The 24,360-nt window shown below is 52.7% G+C and overlaps 1 long non-coding RNA gene across 3 annotated transcripts; it reads left to right on the top strand.

Moving 5' to 3' along the window:
- Positions 1 to 1,420: 1,420 nt before the first annotated feature.
- LOC132655719 (uncharacterized) lies at positions 1,421 to 23,699 on the top strand. Of its 3 annotated transcripts, none has more exons than XR_009593503.1 (5): positions 1,421 to 1,810; positions 3,775 to 4,926; positions 5,187 to 5,312; positions 8,101 to 8,158; positions 22,133 to 23,699. It is a non-coding gene; the product is annotated as an uncharacterized LOC132655719 (long non-coding RNA). The 3 variants fall into 3 exon arrangements; XR_009593505.1 differs by lacking the exon at positions 1,421 to 1,810 and adding an exon at positions 2,576 to 3,234; XR_009593504.1 differs by lacking the exons at positions 1,421 to 1,810; positions 3,775 to 4,926 and having other exon boundaries at positions 4,935 to 5,312.
- The last annotated feature ends 661 nt before the right edge of the window (positions 23,700 to 24,360 follow it).

A 24,360-nucleotide genomic window follows, 5' to 3' on the forward strand; every position in this document is an offset into this window, starting at 1 on the left:
CTTGAGGCCAGGAGAAGGGCTCTTCTCCCCTTCTCCCCTACGCCCGGCACTACTACGTAGGTGCTCACATGCTAGTAAGCAGGAATCTGGCGGGGGGGGGGATGTGCCAATTCATGACCACGAGTTCATCTAATGCCATTGCTTTTGCCCTGTGTTTAGGTTCTAATTTAGAGGCCTAGTAGAGGCTTAGAAGGTTTCCCTCTAAGACATTCTCTTTCTCTCCTTCCTCCCTCTCTCTACCCTCTCCATAGAGACCAAAGCTGTATTTGGTTGGTGGCAATGCCCCTGAGATTGAGCTGAGAGTGGGCTGAGGAAGAAAGGACCCTCTTTTCTCTCCTTAGAGGGAGGCTGGGATGAAGCCCAGTGTGTGAGCTGTCACTTTTTCTCGCTTCAGCCGAGGTCCATTATGTGTGCTGTGAGTCATGCTCGGCCCTGCAGGGAGTGACAGAGGGGATGGGATGCTCTCTTATCCCCACAGTGTTCCTTGTCCACTGCTAGAGATGCAAGCACAGACTACACGGGGCAGCTGGGGCTGAAAGCGTGCTGTGAGCAGGTTGTTCTCACAGCACAGGGTCTGGACACCCTGGGATGGAAGGGCGTGTGTCCTGGTGAGACTTGCGAACTTCCCTTCTCCACAGCCAGGTGCTTTCAGGCCCACCTGCCACGGGACGGGAAACAGGGTGAGAGGAGGACTCAGAAGGAATCAGACAGGAGCCAAAAGTTGGGCGTGTCTCCAGGGAAGATGGAAGTAGACCTTGCTCTCTTGTTCTCGAAGCGTCTGGGGCGGAGATCTGCAGGCTCTGCGTGGGGAGTGCTATGGTAGCGGAGCTGGGCTGGCGCAGACTGTACTCACGCCACTCAGCATGCATAACGCTGAGTGCTTTGCTCAACTCCCACCCAACATGTTATATAAAAGCAGGACTGGAAATGCAGCCTGGCCCTAGCCGAGGCCAAGAGCTAGTGGTAGGATAGGTGTGTGTGTGTGTGTGTGTGTGTGTGTGCATGTGTGAGGATTAGAGCTTGTGGCCTATCCCAGACCAACTCCCTACTCTTCTAATATTCCTGCTTTGGCATATTAGTCTTTTCCCCAGTTGACCCAGAGACAACTTCTACTGGAGCATGAGACATTGAAGTTAAACACGGGTAAACTGCCCAGCTTCGGCCTGCAGAAATAAATTGCTCAGCAGGAAGCCGGTCGCTTTCTTTCTCAGAAACCTGTGTCAGCCTGGCCGGGGAGTGTGCTTAGCAGTAAGGGTGAATTATCGCGCCTGTGGGGACACTCTCCTTTTTGGTCGGGCCCTGGAGCTGACATAGAATTTCTCCACACATTTTGCCCAGCTTCTCCTCCCACAGTTCAGATCCTCGGGCTGACGTCAGTCTCTGGGCCCTGCTTGCAGAAGGGGTGGCTGAGAGCCCAGAATGGGCCTTTATGGGGACCTGTGCCAAGCCAGGTTGCCATTTCCATTTTCGTTAATTGAAGTAGTGTGACCCAGATCATCTCAGGCCGGCAGTTTCTTGTTGCCGGTTGGGAGTGTGCGGAGGGCAGGCCTCTGCAGGACATGCCGTCCTTCAGTCTACCTCACTGACGGCTCAGCTAGCTCCCCAGGTCCAGAGAGGAGAGAGACACACCTCACACACACCACCCTCCCCTCCCCCAGGAAGGCCCTCCTGGTGTTCAGCCTCCATCCTGCCTTTTGTAATTTGGACTCAATTTTGTTTCTTTGTTCAGCTTGAAGAACTTCCTTACGGATGCAGGCGCCTTTCGAGGCCTCGGGCGTTGTGGTCTGGGAGGACAGGTGTCACTGAACAGGTACAGCAAATGGCGGTGGCCCAGCTGAGTGTGAACACAGGCGTCCCTCCTTGCCCGGCTTTGGGAGGTCACTGCTGTGGCGCCTCCTGTGTGCTCGGACTTGGCAGTCACTTTGTGAGCGCTATCATCCCGGGAGAGGTCAGGCGATGTCCTGCCTTGCGGGGTTAGCTTCCAGCTGCTCACACACATTTGTGTACTCCGTGGTCCTGGGGACCTTTTGTGTCTGCCTTTCTCAATCTTCCGGATGGACACTCGTGTAAATGACTGTAGCCCATTTTTGCTGTGTCTTTGTGTGTCTGCAGGTCTCGGTGTGTGTGTGTATGTGTGCGCGTAGCCTCTGAGTGTTCAGTCTCCGAAGGCTGGTGTCTTTCCGAGTGTCCTCTGGCCGGCTGCAGGAGGGAGGGAGAGGAGCAGCGGAGGCGGGGGATTGGGCGGGAGGGGGTGCGCGGCAATCTGTGACTCGGAAAACAGACGTGCGGCGCGTGCGGGGCGGAGGGGGGGCGCCCTGGCCCCCAGCTCCTCTGCAATCCAATTAAATAACATTTAAATGCATAACCAGCCCGCGCGCCGATGAGGCTGGAGATTGGAGCGGGCGCGGCGGCGGGCCGCGCGGGCGGCGTTTTGTGGAGCTCAGCGATTCTGGCGGCAATTTCCCCGCGCGGCGCGGCTTTTACGAGCCCGCTCCCGGCGCCCGCCGCTCGGCTGGGCCCGCCGCCTCCGCCCGCGCCGCCCGCGCCGCCCGCGTGTGCTCCCGCTGCCCGGAGCGAGTGCTCCGCCGCCCGCGCCGCCCGCGCCCCCCGCGCCCCCTTCCACGCGTGCTCTGTCCCGGGACGCCCAGCCCGCGGTTCATCGCCTCTGCCTCTGACACGGACCCCTTTGGGCCTGCGCTGTCCAGGCCTCTCTCTGGGTCACCGCTCCGCGCCGCTTGTGCCTCTCTCTGCCTCAGTTTCCCCCTCTCAGGCCTCCTGCGCCTCGGTCCTGAGCCCTTCCCTTTCCTCTTGAAGCTGCCTCCCAGCACCGGAGTAAGAGACCTCAAGGAGAGGCTGGAGGTGGTGGGAAGAGGTGGCGTCTCTGCGTCCTTTAGGCGCAAAAAGGCCTGGCCTGCCGGTTCAGGGCGGTCACAGGACTCCTGTGTGAGGTCCTGAGGGGGCTAGAGAGAGGCAGGCCCACCAGCCCCGCGAGGAGCACGGAAAGGGGCCAAGAGCAGCCCACTCTGAGATCCCTGATCATACCAAGACAGACCCGGGGACACAGAAAGCAAGACAAGCCGTGTCGGGCTCCGTGGGGGACCCGACTCCCCGCTTGCTTCCCTCCCTTGCATGTCTGTGCTCTGGCCCCAACATCTGGAGTCTGGCATTCAGCAGATGTCGCAGGGCCCAGGCAGACACGGGGACAGCACGGGAAGCCTCCCGAGAGCGAGTCTGGTGAGCAGCAGTGAGGACTACTCGGCTGGAGCAGGGAAAGCAGGGAAGGGAGTGAGCAGGGGCTTCTCAGGGGTCGCCCGGTCATGACCATGGGGGGACTAATGAGTCACAGCAAAGTTGCGCTTCCACTCAGCGGACTGGAGCCCCTGGGGAGTCAGGGCCTGAGGGTGACGTGTGGATTCCCTGGAGTACTCGGTGTCGGGAGCGCAGTGGATGCCAAGTGTGCACGGTGGCAGCGGGCAGAGGCGGTGGGGCCTGGCGGAGAGGAGAGCGGGCAGAGGCGGTGGGGCCTGGCGGAGAGGAGAGCGGGCAGAAGCGGTGGGGCCTGGCGGAGAGGAGAGTGGGCAGAGGCGGTGGGGCCTGGCCCTGCATGCGGCGCAGCGTCCGCAGGGCTGAAGCGCTGTCTGGATGAATTGTGCAGTCAGCTGTGCAGTCAGCTGTGTGAGGGGCATTGGGGTGGGCCAGACAGGAGGTGCGAAAGCAGCGCAGTCAGGGATGAACTAAGAGGTTTTGTGTTGTGTTGCTTTGTTTTGCCGTCAGTGACCAGAACACGGACCTCGCCATTACCTGATGTCCTGGATACCAAGGAGCTGGCTTCAAGGGGCATGCTCTGGACACATTAGATGTGAGACGCCCGTTAAACATCCAAGGAGAGGAGGCTCGTGGGTCTCAGTTTCCTGTGAAGACCAGACTGGCATTGTTAGGAGTCCTCAGTGATGTGGGTAGGATCCTTCAGGGGTCCAATGACAAGAGCATAGGCGCTTCAGTATTGCAAGAGTGAAAACAAAATGCTGAGGAGGACTTGGGGAAGAGATGAGGGCCTGGGACTCACCTTCACTATCCTTCCTCCTCAGCAGCCCTTGCTGCCGCTTATCTAGAGGTCCTGTTACTTGCTGTCTGTCTGTCACTTCCTGGAAACCCCACACAACTGCCACACTAGCCACCCAGCACCCCTCATCGTGACCAGGGCCTGCAAGATTTCAGATGCTCCGCATTCTGGCTCAGGAAAAACGGTGGAGATCAACAGGGCCTGAAATCCTGCCTCATCTTTACTGCTTTGTCAATGGGGAAACTGAGGCCTTGAGAAACAGCTTGCCCCGCCAGCTAGTGACAGGGCTCCTGGGGCAGAACTGAGAGTTCTTCATGTACCTGCACTGCCACAGGCAGCAGAGGGCTGAGCACTTTGTCCACGCACAAGAGGGAGGCTTGAAGGGGACAGTGGAGGCAGAAGAAATTCTCCCTCTTCAGAAACTTTCACAAAGATGTCACCGGCTCCCCCTCTCCACTTCTTTGCTTTCATTCTTGGTGACTTCCTAATATGGACTATCCCCTCCACTCTAGGTAGTTTCTGTCCTCGAAACCTTTCTCTGACCTGGTAAACCAGCCCCTAGATGCTCTTGGATTGCTGAGCCTGTCAGGTGGCTCAGACCCTGAGCCAACACTCAGCCATCTTCTTCCAGTTTCCAAGTTCTTCAGCCCTGTTGTCAAAATGTCACTAAGCGAGCTGAGTGCGCCAGCATCTTCTCTTGAAGAATTCCAGTCATCTGTATTGTTGGCTGCTGCAGACCCCTAACTGATCACCCTCGCTGGTTCTATTCCCCACTGGTCCCTGTCCTGTGCTCACCCTGCTGGCTGGCCTGTCTTCAGTGCCTCAGCTTCTGGAAGAAACTGATGCGACTTTATCTACAGGAGGTATCTGTCAGCACCGCCCCCCCCCACGCTGTGGGAGGCCAGCGTGGCATCCTGGAGGGGGTTGGGTAGCTCAGTGATGATTACTTGTCTAGCAGGCCTAAGTTCCCGGCTTGTATCTTAGCACTGGGGGAGGGGAGGACAGCTTGAGTATGGCTCTAGAGGGTGGCACACATTCAGGAGTTTCCTTCTCCATTTCCTTGTGTTCAGTGCACGCCTCCCCCATGTCACTGCTCCTATCCTGTCTGCTTTTTGATCCAAAGGATGGATCTCCTCCGCCTCAGGGTTGAGTCTTCAGTTACACAAGCCCCCATGCTGTGGAGCCAGGAGCTGGGACAACTAGTGAGAACAGACCTGTTCTCCCAGCCGGCCACCCGGACCTCCCACAGGTATCTGTGTTTACTTAATGTGTATGTCTGGTCCCATGCAGGCTGGAAGAAGAAAGTAGGCTCCTCAGACGAAGTGACAGATGGTCGTGAGCTACCATGTGGGTACTGAGAGTCAACACAGGTTCTCTGGAAGAGCAGCCAGTTCTCCAGCCCCCAGGTCGTTCCATTTTATCCCCAGTGCCTGCCATTTTCACCCAGCAGGTCCTTATCCCTTATTTATCAAATAGGGACTTTAATGAAGGAGTGGCTTGGGTTGGGCGTTCTGCTGCTGTGAGGCCCCTGGTCTGCCTTTCTGGAAGTGTAGGCCTTCAATTCCAATGTGTTCCAAATCACCATAGGGCTGAATGGGCCAAGAGTTTGCATTTCCAGCATTTTCCTGGACATGCATGTATGGATGCTTCTCAGGTTACGCTTTGAGGAACCATCTCTCAGGTACAAGATGCCCTCGGCCTAAGCATAAGAGATTGAATACTGAGGAGAGAGATGGAGAGAGAAGAGGCAAACAAAGAAGCCCCAAGGCTCCCAAAGCCCCTAGAAGTTCCTAGCTGCACAGTGTCAGGGAGGCTGGAAGAGCTAAAGCACCCACCACATCAAAGTCTCTTTCTCAAAGGTCCCACCATGATGGGACAGGATCTTGGAGTGGCTGCAGCCCCTCAGTCCCGAGGTGTCTCCTTCCTCTGGGGACCCTGAGTCACAAAGAGACTGAGCTGGGACCAGTTTTTATTCCCAGTTCTCAAGCACAGCCCAAACTGCCCCCCAGCACCAGGCACACAGGTGAACTCAGGACAGAGGCCCGTCCAGGGGGAAGGAGAAACAGCGACAAAGTGGGGGCTGCAGACCTAGCTCATTTGTAGAGTGCCTATCTCCCATGCGTGAGGTCTTGGCTTTCGTCCCCAGCGCTGCACACAAGGGCTTGGTGGTACACACCTGTAACCCCAGCAATTGAGAGGTAGAGGCAGGAGGGTCAGAAGTTCAAGGGTATCTTAGCTGCAGAGTGAGTTCTAGGGCACTCTGGGATATGTGAGACACTGCCTTAAAAAAATGTAAGAGAACTGGAGAGGTGGGATTTAAATCTGGCCTCAGAGGAGGATGGAGAGAACCCTGATGAGGGTGTAGGGCCCTGGAGGGTGTGCAGGGACAGTGAGTGGGAGCCAGGCTGCTCAAGGTGCTGTCCTGTGGAAGGCATGGACTATTATTTTCTTTCATTTCTTTTGTTTGCCGCTGATCAGAAGCAGCAGCTATCGAGTTTAGCAGAAGGCAGAGAAGCTGGCTGGCAGGGGCTTTGTGTGCAGGGGCTGGGCAGTGGGAAACCCTCCGAAGGCCTGGCACCTTGCTCCTGGTTTGGCTTCTCTGCTCCGGGAGGGCTTTTCTGATATTGTGGGCACCATGGCCCCTGTCTTTTCTATTTCTCTCAGATCTTGGCTCTTTCAGCCCAGCTGGCTTCCAGTTCCATAACAAATGTTCTCTGCCTCATATCTCAAGAAAAAATCTAGAACTTATATAGTGATCAAAATAGGCTAAATCCTTGCTGTTGGTCTATTTTTTTTCTCTTTCATTTTATTTTTTTTTAATTTTGAGAAAGGTTCTCTCTGTGGAGCCTTGCTGGCTTGGATCTCACAGAAATCCTCCTGCCTCCACTTTTCCAATGCTGGTGTTAAAAGTGTGCAGCACTACATTGAGAATTCTTTAAAATAAAAGATTTTTATTTTGAATTATGTGTATGCATGTGTCTGTAAGGAGGTGTGTGTATGTGAATGAAGGCACCCACAGAGGACAGGAAGCACAGGTGTCTTGAGCTGCCCCTCACACTGGGAACAGAATGCATGTCCTCGGCACGAGCAATGCCATCCATAGCTGATGAGCCGTCTTGCCAGCCCCTCCTTTCATTGTTCTTTACATTTTTAAAATATTTACTTATTCTATTTTATATGTATGAGTTATTTTTCCTGAATGTATGTATGTGCACCACATGTGTGCCTGGTGCCCTTAGAGGCCAGAAGAGGGTGTCAGACACCCGGAAACTGGAGTTACAGAAGGTTGTGAGCCTCCATGTTGACGCTGGGGATTGAGCCCACAGGCTCTTTGAAAAAGCAGTAAGTACTCTAAACCATGGAACAATCTCTCCAGCACAAGAGTGTGCATGAACACACACACACACACACACACACACACGTGTGTGCACACACGTGTTTTCTTTATTTATACATTGGAGAGAGGTGTACATGGTTACAAGCACTTGCTACTCTCATAGAAGACCGATTTTGGTCCCCAGGACTGATAAGATGGTTCATCCCTGTCTGTAATTCCAGTTCTAGGAGATCAGACACCCTCTTAAGACCTTCATAGGTGCCACATATGTACATGGTATACATACGTACATACATACACACATGCATACATACACACATATGTACAATCATACACATGAAAGTAGGTAAAGCTTTAAAAATTATTTATTTATCATTGTATGTGTGTGCACACACATGTATGTGCAAAGAAAGCTCATTTGAAGGTCAGAGGACAACTTTGTGGAGTCCATCGTCTTCTTGCAGCTTTACCTGGGTTCCAGGGGTCTAACCGGGGTCACTAGTACCTTTTCCCACCGAGCCATCCTACTGGCCCTGCCTGATCACACTTTTGATGCAAGGCAAGGAATAGTTGCTGGGAACAGGATTGGTGACGCTTCTGTGTGGGGGACACTTATTTATTATTTGAAACAGTCTCATGTAGCCTAGGCTATCCTGGAACTCATGTATCCCGGGGTGACTTTTAATCCTTGGTCCTCTAGGTTCCGTCTCCGAAATGCTGAGATTGCTGGTGAGCACCACATGTCTGACGACGGAGAGGTGTGAAGCCGCTCTCCGCTCCCTCTGTGTTTATGTTTATGTTTGAGTTCCTCTTCAGTAGCTGCACGTTCTTGGCTTTTCTTCTCACGCTGCTTTATTTGTTCTGGTTCTTTCCTGGGTGGGTCTGTTTTAGATGGTCCTTTGGGGTGGAAACTGGGGAGATGGAGGTTCTGAAGATACAGCATGTCATCTGTCACATTGTGCTGCAGCTGCTGCATAACTTTTTTTTGTGGGGGGTTGTCACCTTCCAGCTTATTCCCAAGTGAAGGGGCTCCAAGTTGTATGCAGCCAGACCAGATTCCATGGGGAGTGCCTGGAAAGCAAACAGAAAGCCAGCTTGAGATTTGTGAGGTGGTGTGATAGGAAGAGACAATAAAGAGGGTTGAAGAAAGAGGAACAGTGGGGAGGGTGGTGCAATCTCGAGCTCATTGCACAGGCCGCGGCCTGCACCTGTGGGAGGGTCTGGTGACAGCGGTTTCAGGAATCAGTCACTACCCAGGATGCTCTGGAATGTGTGGTGGCCATTCCAGCGCAGGCCGTCTGCTTCACAAGAGCTGACGGTGCGAAGCCCTTCTCTTTTCTCAGCTGTTGTAACGGCTGCCTTCCTGGAGGTCAGCATGCTAAGGAAGGGGCTCTGCCAGGAGGACACTGACTGTCTGGGCTCTGCTCTACCTTGGGGCTCTTCTTTCCCTGTCATCTGGTGACCAGAGCCCAGGTACCCCATTCTCCTCCTCCAGCAGGCTCGGCCCATGAAGGTGGGGGTGGTGGGAAAGAGGCTGTGGGAAGCCAGGCTGAAAATGAGAGCTGGGGGAAGGCTGTGGCACCAGCTTGAAATCGTGCTCTGGCAGTAGCCTTGAAGCTCTGCCTTACTGGCTCCCTGCTTTGTCTTCAGCCTCTTCTCCAGTATCTTGCTTCTCTGCTGTCCTGGTTTCCTTTGCTCTCAGTGCACCTACAACCTCCATCTCCTCCCTCTGCCTGATTCCAGCTCCAGGCTCCTCTCCTCTGCTGACTGCCGTTCTCGCTTCCCATCCCATCTGCATTCTCTACCTCGCCATCCATTTCTTTCTCTTTCTTTCTTTCTTTCTTTCTTTCTTTCTTTCTTTCTTTCTTTCTTTCTTTCTTTCTTTCTTTCTTTCTTTCTTTCTTTCTTTCTTTTTTTCTCTCTCTCTCTCTCCCTCCCTCCCTCTCTCTCTTTCTTTCTCTTTCTCTCTCCCCCTACCTCCCCCTCTTCCTTCCTTCCTTCCTTCCTTCCTTTCTTTCTCTCTCTCTTTCTCTTTCTCCCTCTTTCTCTTTCTTTCTTTCTTTCTTTCTTTCTTTCTTTCTTTCTTTCTTTCTTTCTTTCTTTCTTTCTTTGGGACAGGGTTTCTCTGTGTAGCCTTGGCTGTCTTGAACTCACTTTGTAGACCAGGCTGTCCTCGAACTCACAGAGCTCCACCTGCCTCTGCCTCCCTGAGTGCTAGGATCACAGGCATGTGCCACCGTGCACAGTTGCAATCATTTTCTATAAAGGGGATTCCCCTTTATCTCCTCCTGGGCTTCCTGTTCTATACCTCTGGCCCATCCCTTTCTCTCTCTGCTGTAAATTTACCATCTTTTCTATTTCTGTGTACACCTGTTTTCCTGTTATGTTTCTGTCTCCTTATTGCGTCTTCTTTACCTATCCACATAGCCTTCTCCATGCACCCCTCTCTTTCTTTTGCCTTTGGTATTATCACCCCATTACTGGCCACACCGTTGAATTCAGGGAGCTGTTGGCTAGACCCAGGGTCCATGCTTAACCTTCACTTGCTCTGCTGATGAAATAATAGTAACAGCATAATAGTATAGAGCACTCACTATAAACTATGTATCATCTCATGTGATTCTCTCAGTAACTCTGGAAAAGGAATATTATTGTGTACATTTTGTAGATGAGGAGAGCAGGTCTAGAGAAGCTAAAGAGCTTGCTGAAGTCACAGTGGACAGGTAGAGGCAGGCTGTCCCCCTAAAGGACTCTCAGCCACAGTCCTGGGAAAAGTTGGCTTCACTCTCCCAGTGAGACTGAGAATCTCCACCTCAGTCAGTCAGAGTCTGTGTTAGTCTGTCTCCCTGTCTGGGCGTGTGTGCATGCGTGTGTGTGTATGTGTGTGTGTGTGTGCGTGTGCGTGTGTGTGTGTGTGTGTGTGTGTGTGCGCAAAAGTGTGTGTGCATGTGTGTGTGTGTGTGGGCGCGCGCGCGTGTGCGGCGTGTACATGTATACGTGCATAGGCGTGCCTGTGTGGAGGCTAGAGGTTGGCTTCAGGTATCGTCCCACCTTGCTCTTCACCTTAGTGTTTGAGAGTCTTTCACTGAACCCTGAGCTTTTCAGCTAGACTGGTCAGGGACCCGGATCTACCTGTCTCCATCTTCTGGCCATGCCTGCGCTCTATATGCTTCTCATGCTTGCACAATAAGCATTTCACTCCGTGAACTGTCTTCCCAGCCCCCCTCTTTCTGTGAACATCTTCGTGGTACCCCTAGAGTCTTCCAAGAGTCTGATGGTACCCCTCCCTTTGCATGGTCCTAGCTTGGCCCTAAGAGTTTGTCCCACAATGTCTAGGCACTTTCTGCTGTGTCTCTTTTAGTCATAGAAATGCTGAGAGGTGTCTGCTGCTCTCGTCACCTCAGGCGATGAAACAATGACACAGGGAACATGCCTGGGGGGTCACAGATTGAGCATCTGAGCCCCTGTCATTAGAGGCTTCACACAGCCCTCAAAGCAGGGGAGTGGTAACCACCGAGTGCTTGATACTTTCAGCTCTTCTTGTAGTCGACCCAGCCCTTGGCCACAGCCTGCTTCCTCAAGCACTGCCCACTGTACTGTCCTCTGAGCCACAAGCAATGAAGTCTGTTCAGACTGCCAGCCCTAATGGGTGCCTGAGGGGATTTATAGACAGTTGTTCCCGGGGAGCAGGGACAAGTGTTTTCCTCTCTAGCCCACTGTGCAGCCTCCCAGACCAGCATCTCCTCGTTCCAGCCCATCGCAGCAGCTGATTTAACTTGGTGGCTGGGGATTTAGCTGCTGTCCTGGTTCCTACTATAAATCCCTGGGCAAATAACCAAGTTGTGCATCAAAGCTGCCCAGGCGCGAGTGGGAGCAGATGGTCATATGGCCATGCGGCAGGGAGGTGGGGAAGGCTCCAGGCCTCACCATCCATCCCTGGCCACACAACCAGGCCATGCTTGCTCAGGCCCAGCGTCCAGTCAGTCAGTCTTCCCAGCCTTCTGTGTCCATCCCTCAGGGGCAGGCTCTGGCTGATGGCAGAGTCTGCTCTTTACCATCCCATTTGGGGTTTGTTCACCTGATGTCCCCCCCACCCTCATAAAAGGACAAAGCTGACCACGGCCCTAGGGTCTGGTCCTGCTTCTCAGTTGGGCTTTGTGTGGTCTCTCCCTGGCTGACCAACCTAGAATCAGTGGGAAGGGATGGGATGCTTAGAATGTGGGGACCAGGGTTGGGGCTGAGGCGAATCTGCAAACCAGAAGAGGGTGGCAGCATCTTCTAACAGTGAAGAAGAGAGGGATGGGCAGGCATAATTGGGATTCCCAAAGTTGCTGTACTTTTGCCCATACTCAGGAAGGCACTGTGGCCTGTGGGTCTGCATGGGTCTGAGGTGTCCTTGGGCAGGATTGCATTCTGTCATGTCCGCTAGCTTTTCTGAGGCTTCTGATGCCTCTCTTGACTTTCAATGGCCCCTCGTTGTGCCCTCTTCTTTCCCCCTGCTCCTGTGTTTTCTTGTTCTTTGCCACAGCTTTCTCCCTCCATACCTTGAAAGCACCCTTCCCTGGGATGACCAGCTAGTAGTGATAGGGTCATGTTGGAGCCCTGGTTCTGGTTTTGTTCCCTAGAAGCCCCATCATCCAGAGCCTGTCTCTGGTGTCCATGCTATTTTCCTCCTCATCCATCTTCCCTGTCGCCCTTCCTGCCCCCACCACCCGCCTCAGCCTGGGAGATTACAGACACTGAATCAGCAGCCCTCACCACTGTTCTGCTGACAGGGAAGTTTCTGCCTCTGAGGGCTCCTGGGTGGGATCAGCATCCCTCCATGGGCCTGCAGACATGGACTGGGAGGAAAGAAGGAAGAAAAAAAGAAAGGAAGGAAGGAAACAGGTGGCTAAGAGGGAGGGATGAAGAGCAGAAGGGAGAGGGCAGAGGTATTTGTGAAGATAAAAGGAGAATTGCAGATGGGAGAATATGATGTGGGTATGGTGGTGTGGGCCCTAAATCCCAGCAGAGGAGGCTGAGGCAGGAGGAGCTCTGTGAGTTTGAGGCCAGCCTGGTCTACAGAGGGAGTTCCAGAACAGCTAGACCTACTTAATGAGACCTTATCTTGAAATATATATATATATATATATATATTATATACATATATATATATGCAGGGCTGGAGAGATGGCTCAGTAGTTAAGAGCACTGGCTGCTCTTCCATAGTATCAGGTTCAGTTCCCAGCACACATGTAGCAGCTCACACTGTCTGTAACTCCAGTTCCAGGGCTTCTGACACCCTCATAGACATACATGCAGGAAATACATGTACCAATGAACATAAAATAAAAATAAGTTGAAGAAGAAGAAGAAGAAGAAGAAGAAGAAGAAGAAGAAGAAGAAGAAGAAGAAGAAGAACCAGGAACGGTGGTGGCACACACGTTTAATCCCAGCACTTGGGAGTCAGAGGCAGGTAGATCTCTGAGTTTGAGGCCAGCTGGAGTACAAAATGAGTCCAGGACAGCCAGGGCTACACAGAGAAACCCTGTCTCAAAAAACCAAAAACAAAAGAGGGAAAGAAGAGAGAGAGAGAGAGAGAGAGAGAGAGAGAGAGAGAGAGAGAGAGAAAGGAAGAAAGAAAGAAAGAAAGAAGAAGAGGTACCTCAAAGGTGGGAGAATACTGCAGGAGGTAGAAGGCAGAGGGGCAAGAGGAAGGCTGGAGGATGTGGTAAGCTTGTCTCACCACTGTGTGAGCCCCTGTGCTTACCCAACCACCCCTGGGCCCAGCAGGTATCAGGAGGTCCAGGTTCTCAGGGCCTAGGTTGGGGGGTGCAGGCTGGGGCTGATGGCCCTGGGGCGCTCCCTTGTACCTCCCTCTCTCCCTCTCACGTGGTGGTTTGCACTTCATCTTGTTTGCAGGGCGGCCGGGCCTGCTCTCGGGGTTTAATGATCTGTGCCATTATTTATAGCTTTGCGCGCTGAGAAACACACTGAATTTATCGCTTGCTTCTATAAATAACCCTGGCAAACGGGTGCCCAGGGATGAGGGAGGGAGAGGGAGGAAGCAGCAAAGAATGGAGAGGTAGGGGGTAGGGCAGGGGAGGTCTCTGTGGACTCTGTCCCTACGATGGGTGACGTGCACAAGGACAGCAGGAGCTGGAGAGAGCGTGGGTGTGTGTTTAGAACAGGCGAGCAGGGTGGCTTGTGCCTCTGTGAGGGGCATGAGCAGATGGTTGTGTGCTTGTGAGGACGCTCACGGGTTGACTGTTTCTGGTTGTGTTTGTTTCTGGTGCCATGTTGGTGACAGGGAGATTGAAACAACACAAGCCCCAAGAAATGGCTCATTTACACGGCTGCGTGCAAGAGCAGGGTAGGGAACGGGAGTCTGACTCCTTTCTTTACTTCAGACTGTGCAACTACTTTTTTCTTCTTCTGGATGTTCAGGACAGTAGGTGGGAGGAAATGAGGCCTGAGGATGCAGGTTAAGCCAGTAAGAGGGAGAGGGCTCCCAGAGTCCTGTGGGGCAGGAGCCAGGGTCATCCTTCAAGGAGCCAGGGGTCCACAGCTTTTGGGCTTGGGGGATGGAGAGGTGGGCGTGGGGCAAGGAGGACAGTTCTGGCAGGAGCAGTGCAGTGCTCTGTCCACTCTGCACAGCACAGCCACATGCCCTGTGCAGACTTCCCCTGGCAGAAGCCTTCTGGTTGCCTGCCACAGCTGCCCTTTGTCCCTGCCATAGGCTCCTCCCCACTCCCCCGCTCCCCTCTGAAGTCTGCCTCAGATCAGACTTGGGGATGGAGAGCCCTGGCACACCTCTTCTGGGAGGCAACACTCACACATCTTCACAGCACTGCAGCCATTAGCTCAGGAAGTGCTCTGCATTGCTAATGAGCACATTTGCATATGCAATGAGGACCCCTCACAGGTGTTGCCCCTCCTCTTCTCTCTTTTTTCTCTCCTGCCAGCTGCTGCTTTGACCTGTGGCTCTGGGGGCTGAGGAGGGTGTTCCCCATCTGGTTTGGAGCTGTGCCAAGGGGTTACAGAGGCAAGACATTAGCAGGGTTCCCTTACTTGGATCAGAGACAGTCAAGGTGAAGTCCACTGTGCTAGTGTGCAGGAGCAGGTCCAGGGACACGTGGCTGTGCACACTCATAGAAATAACATACAAGGTCATCATGTTCAACTCTGCCTTGTGCACTGTGGCACGTTAGGTAGTGTGTCCCATCAGTGCAAATACTCAAAACACACTCTGGGCTGCACCCATGCCATGTGCACAGCCTCCAGCACAGCTTCTCTCTCTCTCTCTCTCTCTCTCTCTCTCTCACACACACACACACACACACACACACACACACAGAGCCTGGCAAGCTTGGCCTGACCTGGCACACACGTGGGATTACATGTGCATTGACATTTCCTCTGGCTAGCTTCTCCCCTTTCCTTTCTCCCTCACAGAGTCATCAGTACCTACTCAGGCCAGAGAGCTGTCTCCATCTCCCTGGGACTAGGCAAGCATGGAAGACACCATTGTCCTTTAGAAAGAGAGCACTTGGACCTGTGTCAGTGATGTGGAAGGGCAGGAGAGAATGCTAGAGCCAGGGCAGAGGGCCTCGGATGAGGAGCCAGAGGCAGACAGAAGGATGCCTCGGGAGCCAGGGCAGAGCCAGGGGCACTAAAGTCCCCGCAAGGTCATTTTCAGGTTAGCTGCCACAACTCCAACTCTCCTGTTTCAGTCCAGCCAATCTCTAGCTCAGAGGCCTCCCTTCGCCCTCCTGTTGGTTCCGCCTTGCCACGTGACCCTTCCCATCTCTGGCAGCTGCTCCTGATGATGGATGCTGCTGCTTAGCTGTACCTGTTGGGGGACAAGGACTGCACAGCTCCTAATTACCTCCTTCTCCAGCGCAGGCTGGGGGCTGGGCTGTGTGAGGCAGCCTGCTCTCTGGGGCCAGGGCTGCTGGAAGCAGGTGTTCCCCCAGTGCCCTGGTGATGAGGTTATGGGGGGGGGGCGTTGGCCAGGGGCGTAAAATGAGGGGAGCTATTCTGGAAGGCTGGTAGAATGAAAGCCTGTGAAGACCACAATGCCTGTGACCTGGTGTACTGGCACAAGACTTAAAATAAATGACCTTTCCCGCATATCCTTCCCACAGAGGGCAAGATCAAGGACAAGTATCATAGAGAAATGCCTGGTAGTCAGGGATGAGACACATTTGGACAAAAGGCAGAAGTGAGGGATTAGAAGGATGAGGTGGATCTCCTTGTTTTACCCAGTGGGCTGCCCACAGGCCTCAGCTGTGGAAGTAGTCTGGAGTTAGAGCAGGAGGGCCTGAGGGAAGGCTGGGCTTGCTGCTGGAGGGGAGGGATAGGTGACACTGGCTGTTTGAGAAGGGTGTCTCGCGGTGCAGGAGGCTCTGGCTTGGGGAGGAGGAAAGGCCTCAGGATTGAAAGGATGGCAAAGCTCCTTCGGACTTTTTCCCAGGGGCACCAAGGTCCTAAGAGTCAGAAGCATGCATTCAACAGCTCTCCAAGCCCAGGACTTGAGAATCAAGCAGCTTCTGAGGTCCTCTGAGAGCCCAGGGGAGAGTTCTCCACAGGTGTGAAGAAGAGAGACTGGGGAAGGGTGAGCAGAGAGCTAGTGAGCATCACACACTGTCTTTGTTCTCTGGGATGTGTGTGTGGGGGTCTAGGAGGAGCTAGACATGGTGGTTGCTAGCCACTGTTAATTGATACATCTCAGTGATGACTACCCTGCCCTGATTTATTATTTTATCATTGGGGGTGTTGGGGAAGGAGGAAGGGTAAGGCACGGCCTAAGCACCTTGGCACCCAGGGTCCCAAAAAAGGACGAACAAAAACAGCTGTCTGGCCTGTGATATGATGGTGTTCTTGTGACCACAGTACCTGACAATCAGCTGGAAGAAAGTTATTTCGCCTCCCAGTTCTAATCCGTCAAGATGAGGAAAACATGGAGAATCTGTTGTAGCAGTTCTGGCAGATGCCATTCACATCACAGCAGAGAAGGAAGCAAAGAGGAACCAGTAGCTGGGTATAAACATCAAAGAGCCTCCCACTGTGACCTTCTTCAGCCAGCTAGGTCCACTTGCTGCGTGTATTTGCATTCATGCATGTGCATACCTGTTTGTGCATGTGCACAGGAGTGTACATGGAGGTGAGAGGTCAGTCCCAGCCATTACTCTCAGGATCTCTCCACCTTGTCTTCTGAGATAGGATCTCATTGGTCAGAGCTCCCCAGGTAGCCTCCGGTGGCTGTCCTAGCTACAGCACCCTCCTCTCTCCATGTCCCCGTCGCTGAAATGGCAAGTGTGCACCATCACACCTGGCTTTTTACTTAGCTTCTGTGTTGGTGTAAATAATTAATGTTAGAAGTGTTGGGTTATAAAATGTTTATTATCAGCGCTAAGATTATCATGGCAGCATTATTTAAGCCGCTTTCACAAATAAGAAGACACAGACACCTGTTAGATTGATAATTGCCTTATTTACCTTGGCTAGACAGATAGTTCACTTACGCCGGTTCAATAAACTCACCATCCATATCCCAGCCCCATCCAGTGCCATCTGCCTTAACCCTCCTCATCTGGTCCACCTTCCAAACATGGCACTTGCTTGTGTTCTTCATCTGGACTTTTTACACTGTTACTGGAATCCTTCCTCCAGGCCCATGTGATTTCTTCTTCAGGCTAATCCATCCTGGCATGCTCCTTCTTTCTCTACTCCTGTCCATCTCTTTTCCATGATCCTCTCTGTCCTCCTAAACCCAAGAACCTTAGCCATGCCTACCCCATTCTGCCCTGCCCAGGTATTGACTGTTTAATCAACTGATCAGATATATCTTAGGCAGTTTACAAAACAAAGATAGGTGTAACCCGATCTTGAGGGCCAGTAGCAGCATCAGACCAACCTCCCACACTTCTGGGGATTGGTTGTAAGTCCTTGCACATGTGTGGTGAGCACTTCACCAACCAGCATCGTGGCATCCCTGGCTAGGCTCACTTTGTTTTCCAAGACAGGTCTCTCTGCATAGCCTCAGCTGTCCTGGAACTCACTCTGTAAACCAGGCTGGCCTTGAACTCACAGAGATCTGGCTGCCTCTGCCTCCGAGTGCTGGGATTAGGGCCATGCACCACCTCCACCTGGCTGGACTCACCTTCTAAAGCCTCCCAAGAGAACACCACTACCTGAGCGACAAGCCTCTGAAATGGGCCCGCGAGGGCCTTTTCAGATTTAAACAATGCAGGTGGGTCTCCCTGACCCTGAGGAGTTGTAGAGAGCAGGAGGAAATGGCCAGTGTCCCTAGTGCCACCCACTGACTCCTTTCTGGGAAGTTCCCCAACTCTACTTACATCTTTCCAAGGGCTTGTTTTTCAGTTGTGTCTCCACCTCGGAGTTCACACGGGTCCCTCAGTTGGCTTGCTTCCCAGCACCTTCCTCCTCACTACCCTTTGGAGCCCTCATCAGGCTGCAGAACGGTCAGTGCCCATCCCATGCCATGGGGTCAGCCACGACTGGCACTAGACTTGGGGGCGTTGCCAGGTGGGGGAGATGCTCACCCTGTTCCTGGCTGTGTGCACGTCTGCAGGGCAACTGCAGTCAGACTGGAGTTAGAGCAGGAGGTTGATGGAGAGCCCCGGGACACAGGGTGCCTGGGACACAGGGTGCCTGGGGGAGGTGGCTGCATTCTCATCCAGCCAGGTGGTTGGGAAGGAGGCAAAAAGCGGAGGGAGGGAACGGCCCATCATCGCCCCACTGCAGCGGGCTGGGGCAGTTTGGTGAAAGCAGGCTCTCCCAGACAGCACCAGGCTTGTGTATGCATGTGTCTCTGTGTGTGAGCACACACTCAGCTCCAGAGACAGTGTCACACCAACATTCTTGTTGCTTCAAGATTTCTTACTGATTTGCGAGCTGCTTCCGGGCACATTCTGTAAGCCTGTTGTATGAGACCCCCTCACTGGAGATAGGAGCCTCCTGTAACTCCTCAGTGCTGCGGAGGAAGAGTTAGGACTTCTAGCAGGGACTCCCAGCTTTCTCTGATGCAGACCCAACTTGCCTCTGGCCTTATCTCATAAGCCTCACACGAAGACTCATTTACGTTTGCATTGCCGCTCCCTGAGTGACCAAGCTGCTGGAGCCCCACAGTGCCTCTCAAGAGCAGCTGCATTGTGCCTGGCTCCTCCAGGAGGCCAGGGGCCAGGGCAGAGGCCAACCTTTGCTGTCATTTCTCAGGCCACCCCCACTTAAAAATATTTCTTTTTATTTTATGTGGTTTTTTGGGGAGAGGGGGGCTTTCTGTGTACCATGTAGTACCTACAGAGGCCAGAAGAGGGCGAAAGATCCTTTGAAACTGGAATTACAAATAGATGTGAGCTGCTATGAGGTTCTGGGAATGGAACGTGGGTCCTCTGGAAGAACAGCAGGTGCTCTTAACTGCTGAGCCATCTCTCTGGCCCCTCTCGAACTTGGTTTTTGTTTGTTTAATTTTAATGTAGTTATTTGAGGCAGAGTCTCACTGGGGCTCTGGCTGTCCTGGAACTCACGTAGAGATCATGCTGACTTCAAGTGCACAGAGATACACTCGCCTCCCAAGGGCTGGGGTTAAAGACATGCTGTACCAGGCCTAGCTCTCCTCAGTTCTGTTTTTGAGGCAGGGTCTAACTGTGTAACCCAGACTGGCTGTGAACCCCACTTCCCTCCCTGTTGAGAGCTGGGATTATAGAGGCACGTGGCTTCTCAAATCAGCAGATTATTTTCAATATACTTCCAATGTAGTTGGCTCAGGAGGTATGTTTGTTTGTTTGAGAGGCTGGCCTTGAACTTAATCTGTGACTTTGGATGACCTTAAACTCCTGTTCTGCTTTTATCTTCCAAGTGTGAGGGTTACCAGGTTCATGAGTGCTGGGCTTCATGCGTGCTAGGCAAAAACTTTACTGAGTTACACCTTCAGCCTGAAGGGGGTCTTTTGGCTGTTCTTGCTTCTAGTAACTTCTTCCTTAGAGCTGGTGCCTTGTATTTGTTAAGTCTTTCTGCAAGTTGGTGTGGAAGGTCCCCTGTCCTTGCTGAGCCTCAAAGGCAGGCTCCTGTTACTTTTCATTCCCGTGGCCAACCATGGTACCTGGCATTCGTGTGTGTGATGGCTGAGATCTTGGCTCCAGAGGAAACTGCCCTGATAAGCTTGCTCTTCCTAGCTGTGTGGACAGCAGCAGCCAGTTTCTTCTCTCAGTTTTATATTGTACTCTGAGGTGCCTGGGCCTCCCTACTCTGAGACTTCGTGTGTCTAAGGTGGTAAGACTGCAGACAGGCCCAGCTGCAGACTGACACACAGACAGCCGCTTCCTAGAGCTACATGGTAAATCTATGGGCTGCACTGAAGTTGAACTGGGAGAGATCTGGATCCAGAGAAAGCAGCTGAGTGTGAAATCTAGGCAAACCCACACGATAGTAGGTCTCTTTCCTACTGATTATACGTTCAGTTTATTCATATTAAAAATGAGATTAGTGTTGCAGGCTGCTTTTGGAGTGTGGAGAAGGTTAAGAGCTAAACCAGGCTTGGTGGTGCACACCTTTAATCCCAGCACTTGGGAAGCAGGGGCAGGTGGATTTCTTTGAGCTTGGGGTCAGCCTGATCTACATAGTGAGTTCTAGGACAGCTAGACCTATGTAGAGGAACCCTGTCTCAACAAACACACATACAGACAGACAGACAGTTTAACTCCTGCACACACAGTACTACAAGGACTCCAGTATTTAAGAAGTTTTATCTAGTCCTTCCCTCTCGTTCCTCTCTTGTGGGCTCCACTGTTTTTCTTCCCCTTGACAACTGCTGGGGAGAACCCACTCTTACCTCCCCTAGAACCAGCCCTGTGGCTTGGCATCAGGCCTTCTCAGGGTCCCCACTAGGATTCCTGGGCTGCAGAAGCTCTGCAAGTTTCCGGTGGGCGCCCCTTGTGAGGTCTCCTCCGCTACTGCTGCTGCTTCAGGGACCAGAGTTTCCCACCACCCTGGGCTCCCATATTCCTGCCTCCAGGCCCACAGCCAAGAGATCCTGCCTTCCATTGCTGACCCTGACCCCTGGGACTCTTCCTAGCCTGAGAACGGTCCCCCTTGCTTTATCACCCTTCCCTGAGAACATGGGCTGGAATTCTAAGAGGCCAGGAAAATTCTTGCAAAGTGTGCAGAAGGGGGCAGGCTCCTGAGTGAACAAGATCCCTGTCCTTCATTTCCGCTTCTGGCCAGCCCTCTTTTTCCCACATCACCCCTGGGAGAGGAGTTGGTGGAAGCCCCAGCGAGTACCCCTAAATGTAGGAGCTTGTTACAGGTGGGAGATGTTTCTTGCAGGGAGCCAAAGGGGAGTTGGTACATGTTCAAGGCACCCCACATCTCCCAGTCTCCGGTGCTCCCTGAGGATCTTGAGTTTGTCCAGAGACCCAGGAGCAGCTATCCCTTACCAGTGCTCTAGCGAGAAGAGGGCAAAGGCCATGGGAAAGTCCATGAAAAAAAGTTGAGGGGCGGTGACTTCCTTCTCAGAGCAGCCTAATAAAATCCACCTTTGAAGACTGAGAGCAGATGAGGGGGGGTCTGTTGTTGCAGAGGGCTGAAATTGCTCTTAGTGAGACCTGGAAAGATCCCAAAGAAGAAAATGTCAGGATTCTGAGTGACTTGGCTGTCAATGTGAACACCAGAGTAGCTCATCTTGAGTAGGTGTGAGGTCCAGAGGCTGGAGCTTTATTTTATGAGGTCTTTGCTTACAGGTGACCCAGAGATGGGAAAGATCCAGGCAAAGTCACACAGTATTTGTTGCTCCTCATGGTTGGCAGGGCCTGGCTTTACCCTGCTCTCATTCTCCCAGCCACTCTTCACATAATTTTAAAAGAATACATGTATTCTCCACTCTCAGCAAATCCCATGCTTATTCTGAACCCTCCTCCTCCTAAACAGTTACCTGTGAACTTTGACCCCAGGAATCCATTTTGAGGAGAGTACTTGAGAAAAAGAAGATAGAGCCCTTAACTCCTAAGAGCTTGCAGACAGTCTGCTAAATTGCCCCTTCAAAGGACAACTAAAGCAATGTGTGTTTCACGCCCTGTTTTCTTGGGTGTAGGGAGAAGTGCAGGCTCAGGACTGAGATTCGTGTCAGGGTCCTGGGCCAGCAGACCTGACAGCTGCTCCAAACCCTGGTACTCCACTGCCTGTCAGAATGTACAAGCCCGAAAACCTCCTTCTCACAGCCTTTCTTCCCTCCCACGGAGGCCCTGTGGAAGACTGTCCTTCCCGGGACTCTGCCTCTGGGAGCAACCGCAGTGGGACTGCTGAGAGCACATGGCCAAGGTCTGTGACCCCGAGGGCTTTTCTGCGGGGCTGCTTAGGTACAGGGACAAGGACCCTCAGCTTAGGCTCCAGGCAGTCTTGCTCTTGGCCCTACACTCTCTTCTTCAGACAGTCAACCCATTTTTGTTGTTGTTTTGTTTGTGTGTGTGTGACAGGGTTTCACATGGCCCAGGCTGGCTTGTAATTTGATATGTAGTCAAGGATGTCCTGGAATTTCTGATTCTCCTACTTCTACTTCCTGAGTGCTGGGAATACAGGCGTGTGCCACTGCACCCAGCTTGTAGTGGTGGCGGGGACTGAACCGTGCATTTTAGGCAAGCACTTTACCCATTGGGCTGTGCTCTCCAGCTCTGTGGTCCACCTTTGCTGTGGGATTCAGTGAGTCATTTTGTTTTTCTTGTCTTTATTTCCAGGGAGGTCTGTTTGAAAGGAGGATCTAAAGCAATCATCCTAATGGAATGGTCACGACGGAGGAAGCCACGGTCTGCTTGTTATGGTTTGAATACGAAGGAGGCCCCACAGGCCTGCATATGGAACAAATTGGTCCCCAGCCGGGGGTGCTGTTTTAGGAGGGGGGGACATTGAGAGGTGGGCTTAGACGGAGGAGGGTGGCTGGCGCATGCCTCTGAAGGGTAGCCCGTTCCTGGCTGCTGTAGGTGGACAGCTCTGCCCTCGACACCACTATGGTGCTGAGCTTTGTTGGGCACAGCGTTGCCTCAGCCATAGCTGAGACTGTGAGCTGGGACATGGCCTTTCAGCTGCTCCTCAGACTTCGTCGTAGTGACAGGAAACCCAACTCCACCCCAAATAAATTCTTCATTGTCCAACTAAGGGCAGGGGCATGTCTTGGAAAAGGTAACTGGCCAAAAGGAAATCTGGGTTCTGATTCTGACCTGAGTCTCTTCCTTCTGGGGCCATAGTTTCCTCATGTATAAGACACAGAGCTGGATTCCGTGAACCTCCAAGGCCATTTAGAGGTGGGTGGAGGCTGAGGTAAACAAACACAGGACAATGACAATAGCCATGTATTTGACCATTAGGATGTGCTGCGCGTTTTCCATAGGTCGTTCTACTTCACATTCAACCACATGATGATAGAACATTATTCCTATGAGGAAACTAAGGCACAGAGAGCATAAGTGACTTCGGCCTGTAGGTAGCAAAGGCAGAGTCAGGACCTAGGCGACCATCTCCAGGGCTTGGACCTCAGTCACCGTCATGTGAGGTCTGGCTCCAGGTCTCGTAACCAGGGTCAGGGCGCTGGCCCTGCTGCCTGCAGCCCAGAGTTTCTTCCACTTGGTTCAGCGACCTGTTCAGCCAGGACAGTGGCGCCTCGAGCTTAGGGAGCTAGAGCTAAGCTCTACTCCACCTCATACACTTTGAAAAAAGGCCTTAGGACAGCGTGAGGATTCCTTTTGTTTTGTTGTGTATTTGAGGGAGGGCCTTACTGTGTGGTCCAGCCTGTCTTGAACTGGAGATCCTCCTGCTTCGGTCTCCTGAGTGCTGGGCTTACACATACATGCTGCCATACCCAGCTCTAGAACCTGGCTTCTTGGAAGAGGCCTTGGCAGGCTTTAGCTTTGCAGAGAGGGACTCCAGGAAGCACTGCGTGTTCCTGGCACGAGCATCACGTATGCAATCCTATGTAACATTTCTTCCCTGGGCTTCTGCAAGCTGAGGATGTGGCTCAGTAATAGAACTGCCCTCGCATCAATGAGGCCTTAGGTCCAACTCCAAGAACCAAAAGAAAGAAAGCTTGCTCTTTAGCCAGATGTGGTGGACACATCTCTAGTTTCAGTCCAAAGCCCTTCTCTGCCTCTCATTTGCCCCAGGGGACCCGGAGCCAGGAGCTGAAGAGCCCACCGAGTTCCGATTCCACTCGGTACTTCAGCCTCCTGCAAGGCTGTGCTGCTTGAACTCTGGGTTGGATTTGGCTTCTTCCTCAGAAGACAATTTATGGCGACATGTCGGAGACTCTGTTTTAATGAAGTTGCAAAAGTAGGTTAATGGGCTGTGGGTGTTTTTCATCCCCTCCCCCTACCCCATCTCCACCCCTGGGCAGATGAGTGATGCATCTACCAGTGAGAGGCAAAGTCGGCTAAGGCTCCAGCCTGGACACATAAGCTCACACATCTGTCTTTGGCCTCCCCTTGGGCTCCTCAGCCTCAGTCGGCATTACCACTAAGTAGGTGCTCTGAACGTCTAGCCCTAGTTGCTCTGGCTATAGACAGGGCACAGGAGAGCTGGGGTGACTCTTCCTCTCCTGTCTCGAGGGAGGGGCAGGTCATAAGTTGAGTGGAAAGGTCTATGGTGAGGAGTGGATTCTGGAAAGACAGAGCTAGAATGAGGGAAGGGCCTGAGTTTCTGGAGCCCTTCCACGTGCTATCCCTGCCTCTCAGCTTCATCTCTGGGCCTGCTTTAAAGCTGCTCTTAGAAGAGGCTCTTTTTCTCTATCCCAAGTCTCCAGGGTGTCCTTGCTCAACTCTGAATGTCCTGCAGCCTACTGCTCATAGACCTGCCCTGCCCATATGCCCAACTTGGGAAGTTTGATGGGATTAAGCTGTGGGAAACTTTCCTGTTTGCTTGCTTGGATACACAGTGAAGATCTGTTATCTCTGAAAGTCTGGGGTCTCCTGCAAGA

Source organism: Meriones unguiculatus, chromosome 8 (genome assembly GCF_030254825.1).
Source record: "Meriones unguiculatus strain TT.TT164.6M chromosome 8, Bangor_MerUng_6.1, whole genome shotgun sequence".
NCBI lineage: Eukaryota > Metazoa > Chordata > Mammalia > Rodentia > Muridae > Meriones > Meriones unguiculatus.